Source organism: Rousettus aegyptiacus, unplaced genomic scaffold (assembly GCF_014176215.1).
Source record: "Rousettus aegyptiacus isolate mRouAeg1 unplaced genomic scaffold, mRouAeg1.p scaffold_m13_p_2, whole genome shotgun sequence".
NCBI lineage: Eukaryota > Metazoa > Chordata > Mammalia > Chiroptera > Pteropodidae > Rousettus > Rousettus aegyptiacus.
The window spans coordinates 128321797-128330709 of NW_023416295.1; positions in this window are offsets into that span (position 1 = coordinate 128321797).

Below are 8913 nucleotides of genomic sequence, written 5' to 3' on the forward strand. Positions count from 1 at the left end.
TCTTCCTGAACCAAAGGACTGATTTTGCATTTACCAATTCAAAAACATTTTGATAATTTTCTCAGCTTTATGTTTTATTATTCCCATGCACTCTACCCAAAGTGCACTATTCGTCATTTTCCGAATGTCCTTATTTTCAAGCCTTGCCCTCTGGCCATCTTTCTTTCCCTGAATCTTTGCTCACTTCCTCACTTTCAAACTCTTCACTATTATCCTAAAAGACTTAGCTTAAGTGCTGCTTGAAGCTCTCTGGTTTCCATCACTCAGCCAAATTAGCATTAACTTCTACAAAGGACTGTAGAACACATATCCTTTATAATGCTTATATGGTCTATGATAATTTGTGGGTTTGTTGTGTGCCTTATCTTCCCAGTTAGATTGTTAGTTTCTTGAGGCAGGTACTATGTCATGTTCATCTTTGTATCTTTAGAAGTATCTAGCTGGACACATCTCAGCAATATCTTAGTCACATTTTTATTTAATCATCTAAACCAACCACCTCATTTCACAAGTGAAGCAGGATTGGAGAGGTCAAAGGATTCTCAGAAACTTTGACTAGCAAAGCTGGATCTAGAGCAAGAATCGTGTCTTGGGTCCCAGAATGTAAGACTGCCACCCTTGTGGGACTCTTCCCCACGCCCATTATTGCTGGAGATTGTTATTTTTCCGAGCTGAGAAATGGCAAAATAAGCAAAGATAAACCTCTTCCTTTAAAAATACCTTGGTAGGGACCTTGGACAGTGGGGTTAGTATAAAGGCAAAGAATTACTTATATTTTCTAAAGGCTAGATAAACTTTAACCCTTATCTTACATCTGCTTAAAATAACTATAAATTAAAATCATTTCAGAAATGATAATGTAGATGACCACAACAGGTTTCCTTTTGGTTCAATCAATGACTATAAAATTAAAACCCAGGGCAGAGACTTGACCCCAGAATGGTCTGATGTTCAGGAAGCAGGTCACCCAAAATCATTCACTTTTGCCCTTTTGCTGTTGTGATCAGAGGTTGATAGGAATCCTATCTACAGTTTGCTTTCAGATTGTTATACTAGCCCCAAATAACTTCTGGGCTGTGGGACACATAAGGTCAGCTCTTCCAGCCAAGAGAAGGTGGAAGGTATCTACATGTTTGGAGATGAGGAATAGCCTTCCCTTTGTTCTGGTCACCAGAGTTTGAACCTTTGGTAGGAGCCTCCATTGCCCATCCCTTTCCCTAGTTATCAACTCAGAGTCATCTGTGTTTCCTTCCTGACCTTTTCTTTGGGATTGAATCTAACTAGCCCCTTAACTACAGGGGCTTGGAGAGAGCATGGCTTAGTGGCCCATGCCTTTTTCTCTCAGAGGTGAATGATAAGATGGTGCTGCAAGAATCTTGGAAGCAAATTTCTTCAGGAGGAGTCAAGGCAACCTGGATCCTCTTAGTTTCAGGCCCTAAGAAATACTTATTGGCAACATAAGTTGCCAACAACTTGGGGTAGAGGAGTGTTATGTTTTAGTATAGAGAGTACAAGAGCAAATTTTCTAAAAATCTTTTCAATTTTGATAATATTACAAATGAAAACTTTCCACTTGTCTTTGAATTTTAGAGCACATGATTTGAAATTAGGAGGTTTTAGTTCTAATATCCTACCACTGGCCACTGTGTCGTTGACAGATCACCAACCAATAACTCCAGGACCTCAATTTCCCCCATCTACTAAACGGGAGTGATAATTCTCATCCCAGCAATTATTTGCATGCAACAGAGTATTTGGAAAGGATAGTGCCATCAGTGTTCAATGTATATTGATTATAATTTGCTTTCTCATTTTCAATGGAGTTCAGAGCATATTATAGGCATTTTACAGACAGCATTTCCTTCTTTGGTTGCCATAAAAAGGAATTGACCAACCAAAGTTTATAAAGTCTATCTGTAAAACATCTGGAGAGAGAACCCAGGGGTGCTGAAGGCAACAAGTCTTGTTTCTCTCTTCCTACTCCTCAGTTTCTTCTAAGAGTCAGTTGTGTTTCTTCAATACCAGAGGAGGCACATCCATAGGTTTGTGCCATCCTAATCAGAAAAAAAAATTATGTCCTTTGAAAATCTTTTAAATGTTAAACAGCAATAATGAAGAACCCTGTTCCAGCCTCCCTTTCAAGATGAGTTTATTAGTTTGAGGCCTCCTTTGGTCATCAGGATGAGTAAGCTGCTCAGGAAACAATACTTGATTTAGCAACCTCCAGGAACCTAGAGGTTGCTATGTTTTCTTACCTCCATTCAAGAGAAATGAGATAAGGAATATTTGAGCTGAATTCTGAAATAGAACAAAAGAGGATTACGTCAACTGGTGACTGGAGAATATTATCCTAGTCCTTCAAATTTTGAGCAATGAAACTGTTGAGGCATATCTTAAAATATGCATTTTCCAAAATGTAGGACACACTCTTGAACAGCTTTATATTTTCACCGTTTGATGAGGAAAAGCTAAAACATGGGAAGATTTTTTAGTCCCCAGGCATTCCTTAATATGTCTATTTTTGAGTATTTACCTCAAGGCACTGTGAGTGCTAGTACATTGTGATCAAAGTAGCCACTTTAGAAATGACAGAAGACATGATAGAATACCATAGATGAGATCAGGCCTCTCTCATCTCAAATGCTTGGCTTCTCTTAGTAGTGTAAATGATTAGAGATAGTTTATTAGCTCTTCCTCCCCCCCACCCCAGAAGAGATCATTTCCTCTCATTTTTTTGAATAAGTGCTATAGTAGGCAGAATTTTTTAAATGACCCCCTAAAATGTCTTGCTGTAATTCCTAGAACCTGTGAATTTGATGGGATATTGCACTCGTGGTTATGTTATATTATATGACACAGTTAACTAAAAGGGAGATTATCTGCGTGGGCCAGATCTAATCACATGAGCCCTTAAAAGAAAGCTTTCACAACTGGCTGGAGAAATCGGATTCGAAGGAAGGATTCGATGCACAATTGCTGGCTTTAAAGACAAAGGGGACCATATGCAAGGACTGGAAAGTGGCTTCTAAGAACTGAAATTGATCCCCTAACCAACAGCCAGCAAGGAAGTGGGAACCTCAGTCCTACAACTTCAAAGAACTAAATTCTACCAACAACCTGAATGAGCTTGAAAGCGGATTCTTCCTCAGAACCTCTAGATAAGAACACAGCCCAGTCAACACTTTGACTTTAGTTTTGTGAGACCTAAGCAGAGAACGCAGTCAAGCCTGCCTGAATATATGATCTACAGAATAGTAAGATAATAAGTGGATGTTGTTTTAAACCACTAAGTTTGTGGTAATTTGTTATGTAGCAGTATAAATCTAATACAAGTGCAATCTTCCAGTCTGCAAAAAGAACAAAGTTTCATCTGAATCTTACAAGGAAACTCCACAAGTTGACTTCCCTGACCCTCTGCCTCCTAACTTCATTGAATCTAATCTAGCTCAGAAAGCTAAACAAAAATTGTATGTCATGCTCTTTTACTCTAGCTATTTCATTTGTATGAAGTAGATATTTTTTTCTTGTTTTAACAAATGAGAAATCTAAGACTCAGATTCAAGAATCATGACTTAGTCCTTGAGGTTATCTAGATAGGAAGTGATAAAACAATAGAAACCCCTGACCAAAGCTGTTGCATTATACCATTCCGCACAGTAGCGGGGCCAGGATATCATTGAAGGAGAGGAAAAGACAAATCTGGACAGTTTTTTAGATTGCTCAGTTAAGGTGATCTGTTTGTTTTTTATAAATACCATCCCTGTTGTGTCTTGCAGGTAGGTAGCGTTTTGTCTACCCCTGGGTTCATTTTACCTGCGCTGCTCATTTCCTGGGTTTCTGGGCAGGTTTAGCTTTGTTGGCTCAGCTCTGTCCCCAAGACGGATATTTTTAACCATTGTGGAATAGAGCCTTCCAGGAACTGTGTAGCTGATTTTACAGAAACAAACTCTGCAGATCTTGCTGGGGGTGGGGGATAGGGGTGTGTGTATTTGTAGGGATGGTATCTGAGCCTAAACAGTCTTGGATCTTCTCTTTACCCCTAAATTCTTTCCATTCACATCTCCCAACACCTGGAACAGGGACTTCTAAGTTTCCAAAACATAGTTGCAAAGGGTAACAAACAGCCAGCCCATAATTCCCTTAGCAACAGGAGACTAGTCAGTGGGGATTTACCTCAGGGAAAATTTATGTGGTGCAAAAGACCCATAAAATTTTCAGAAAGCAGCTTGGCCCTGTGGAGTTGACCAGATTAAAAGTCCCAGAATCCTAAATTCAAGTCACTGTTGGTTAACTCTTATACTTTAAGTTCCTTACCTTGTGTGAAATGGGCATATTTCCTTGAATTGTGCCTCCTGGAGATGTCATAGATGTAAGTGAAGTTAGAGTTTTAAACTTCTTATTGGAGACCTAGATCTTATAAATTGTCTCTGCTGTTTCTTAGTTATCAATTTACCAGGAGTAACTTAACACTAGAATTCTCTGCCAGTACTAAAATAAGATTCCACCACTCTGGGGCTTCCTTTTTTCTTTGCTTTTGTTTTTGGAGCCTGAGGGAAACGTGCTGCTGGAGTTAGTAAACTAAAGATTGAAGAATTTTTCCCACTAGAAAACACTATTTTCATCCTACTCACCTTATCATCTTTTTAAAGATGGAACCCAAAACAGCCCTGGATTTTGATTAGTTGATTCACTCATAGACATCTACCTGGGAAAGCTTAGGAATCTCTTGGGAATGAGAGAAGGACAGATAAAATTGGAATAGAGATAAGCTAGGCTCCTGATCTCTTCCGCCTGTCTCCTTTTCCCAGCCAGATGTACTTTCTGCCTCTAAAACTTTGAGGTTCTCCGTCACATCAAAAAAGGGCCTGGATATACTCTTAAGTGTGCTGACATTTTACTGAGGGTGGGAGGTTCAGGCATTGAGCACTTTTCCCGACCAAGGGTCTGGGGAAAAGGAACAGGCAGGAGGGAGTCAATCTTTTCCAGCTGCAACATAAAGAGAAAAGGAACAAATTCTTCACCAGGGAAGATTGTGTAAACAGTGCCTTTGGCTGGAGCCATAGAGTTGGGGAAGCAAAGAAAGGGATCTTTGTTCTCCCCTACCCCAGTGAGAGCACAATCCTAGAACTGGGATTGTTTGCTTTGGCAAGGTACTCCCCGCCTGAAAGGGCTAGGCGTTCCAGCGACTGGTGAGGCCTCTGTTGGGTTTCACTTATAGAGCTGAGGAGAGGACAACCCAGCCTAAATCTTTTTACTTAAGGAAGTGAGCTGGGAAGCTTAGAGGCTTAAGGCATCTAGCCCATTTTTTAACTTTGTTCACCTCTTTTCCTTCCCACCTTTACCCTACCACAGGGTGTTAGTTAGCCTCAATCTTCCTGCCTTTGAGGGTACTTTTGGTTCTTGTACTAGTGTTCTATCCCACAAAAAGTTACGTTTTTACAGGAAACAAGACAATCCTGAGGCTCTTCTCTAAGGAATCCGACAGGAAAAAGGGGTCATCCTCTCCGTCCTGTTACTTTTAGGTCGTATTACACATAACCCTTATAGTTAGTAATAAATCTTTCCAAAAATCTCCAGAAATGTCCCATTTTCCTTGGGTAACATTAGTGTTCCACAAATATAAAATAATATGTATGTAATGCCTATTAATGCCTGGCGGTCTGCAAAAGCCTTTTCATTTTAATCCTTGTGACCACCCTTTTAGGTAGATGCAATTACCCTTATTTTACAAATTGAGACACTAGGCATTAGCAAGGTAAAATAATTTGTCCAAGGTCACACAGATGGAATATTAGTTTGCTAGAGCTGCCATAACTAAGTACCACAAATTGAGTGGCTTAGAAATTTATTATCTCAGATCTAGAAGGTAAAAGTCGAAGATCAAGGTGTTGAAGAGTTGGTTCCTTCTGAGGACTATGAGGCAGAATCTGTTCCATGCCTCTCCCCTATCTTCTAGTGATTTTACTGATAATCTTTGACATTCCTTGACTTGTAGATCTATTCCTTCATATTTAATGGCATTGTCCCTGTGTTCATGTTCATGACTAAATTTACCCTTTTATAAGTCATATTAGATTACGGACTTATCCTACTCCAGCATGACCTTATCTTAACTAATTGCATCTGCAATGACTCTGTCTCCAAATAAGGTCACATCTGAGGTACTGAGGCTTAGAACTTCAACATATGAATTTGGGGGAGGGGACACAATTCAACCTATAATAGATAGTAACTTACTATACCATTATTTGAACTTGGGTCTAAAGCCATTTATGTTCTTTCTACTATTCAGATGGTTTCCAACTTAAGACTGTTTGACTTATAATTTTTTGACTTTTCAATGGTGCTAACATGATGCACATTCAATAGAAATGGTATTTGAATTTTGATCTTTTCTGGGGCAGTATACTTTCTTGTGATACTAGGCAGTGCTAGCCAGCCCTCCTAGTCAGCCATGCAATCAGGAGAGTAAACAACAGGTACTCTACAATGTCCTGTGTTGTCAATGTCTTTTGGATATTGTGTTTTGTGTTTTCGGATTTCATCATTTCTACAAAATACCCATTTGTGTCTCCTGCTTCTGGTGTCTCCTGCTCCTGTATACTCTTGAGATAAAACTCAAGATAATTGCTCACCATGGAAGTGGCAAGTCATAATTACATAAATTACATGAGATAGTCAATACTTTATTATAAAACAGCCTTTGTGTTAGATGATTTTCCACAATGTAGGTTAATTAAGTGTTCTGAGAACATTTCAGCTAGGCTAGGCTAAGCTATAATATTCAGTAGGTTGGTGTGTTAAATGCATTTTTGACTTAAGATATTTTCAACTTAGGATGAGTTTATTGAGATGTCACTCCATCATAAGCTGAGAAGCATCCATACTATGTTGCCTCCTAAAAATCAGAAAGTTATTCAGAATATCTCCTGGTTTCCAATATCTCCCATATTTAATGTAAACTCTATATTGCTATTGCTAGTGAATTTTTAAAATGTGAATTTAATCAATCACTTTCCTACTTAAAACTTTTTAGTGGCTTCCAGTGGCTAACTGGATCAAGTCCAGAGACTTTATGGTGGTACACAGGGCCTTTCTTTCATGCCTCTTTTCAACCTACTTTTTCACCATTCTCTCATTAATCACCATAAACTATAATGATACTGTCCTATTTACAGTTTCTCAAACATATGCTTATACACTCCTTCAGGCTGTGCCTTCACCCATCACTTCTCCCAATGTGTTCCTTTTACAGTTATCCTCATTTCAACTATTCAAACAAAAAAAAACTTTAGGGTCATCATTGATTTTCTCTACTTCCTTCACTCCATACAACCACCTTCATTGTCACCACCCTAGTCTAAGCTACCATCATCTCTCACCCGTACTACTGAAATAGCCTCTTAACTGGTCTCCCTGTGTTCATTCTTGACCACTCCATAGTGAAGTGATTACTTAAAGCAAAATGTTGATGGTTATTCTGAATAAAACCAGCAATGGCTTACCATTGGACTTAAAAATTAAATCTGAAGCCTTCACAATGCCTATAAGTCTTTATAAGATCTGATCCCTATCTACCTCTCTAGCTTCACCTCAAATTACACTCCCATCTTCTCAGTATATTAGCTATCTATAATTGTGTAACAAATTAGCCCAGACTTAGTAGCTTAAAACAACAAATATTTATTATTTCACAGTTTTTGTGGATCAGGAATTCAGGACTGACTTAACTAGTTAGTTTTGACTCAGGATTTCTCATGAAGTTTGCAAACATGTCAGCCAAGGATGCAGCTCTAGCTGACAAGGATTAGGGCTCAAAGATGCGATTCCAAGATGTTTTACGCACATGGTTGTTGGCAGGAGGTGTCAGTTCCTTATTGTGTGGGCTTCTCCTTAAGGGTGATGAGTATTTTTACATTATATAGATGTCTAATTCTCACAATGTGGTACTTGGCTTCCTGCAGAGTGAGTGATCCAAGAGAGAACAAGGAGAAAACTGAAGTGCCTTTTATGGCCTATTCTTGGAAGTTAAACGCCATCATTTCTGCCATATTTTGTTTATTAGAAGTGTGTCACTAAGTCACTAAGTCAGTCCAGCCCACGCTCATGGGGAAAGAAATTACCTCCACCTTTTGATGTGAGGAGTGCCAAAGAATTTATGGACACATTTTAAAACTATACTTGTTACCAGGGTGGCTCTTTTTTTGATTCAGGTTTATTGAGGAATACTCTGCATACAGTAAAATTTACCATTTTTAAATGTGTAATGTGTTGATTTTGCAGATATATACAATGAAACTGTCACTATTGAGATATAGAACATTTCTACTACCCCAACAAATTCCCTTGTGCCCCTTTGTAGTCAGTCGCCTCCACTACCACCACCACCACAGCCCCTAGCGACCACTGATTTGATTCCTATCCCTGTAGTTTTGTCTTTTCCAGAATGTCATTAAATGGTATGTAGAGTTTTGTGTCTGGCTTCTTTCACTTTGCATAATGCTTTTGAGATTCATCCAAGTTGTTGTATGTATTATTTTTTTATTACTGAGTAGTATTTCACTGTGTAGGTGTACTATAATTTGTATATCTGTTCACTTGTTGATAGACCTTTAGGGAGTTTCCAGTTTAGGGTTATTACAATAAAGCTGCTATGAACATTCATGTATGTGTATTTGTGTGGGCATATGTTTTTATTTCTCTTAAGTAAATACACAAGAGTGGGATCTCTGGGTTATGTGTTAAGTGTATGTGTAACTTTATAAGAAGCCACCAAATTGTTTCCCAAAGGTGGTATATCATTTTGCAGTGTATGAGAATTCCAGTTGCTTCTCATCTTCCTGAACACTTTGTATTGTCTATATTTTTAATTTTAGCCATTCTAATGGATGTGCGGTAATTTCCATAGGACTA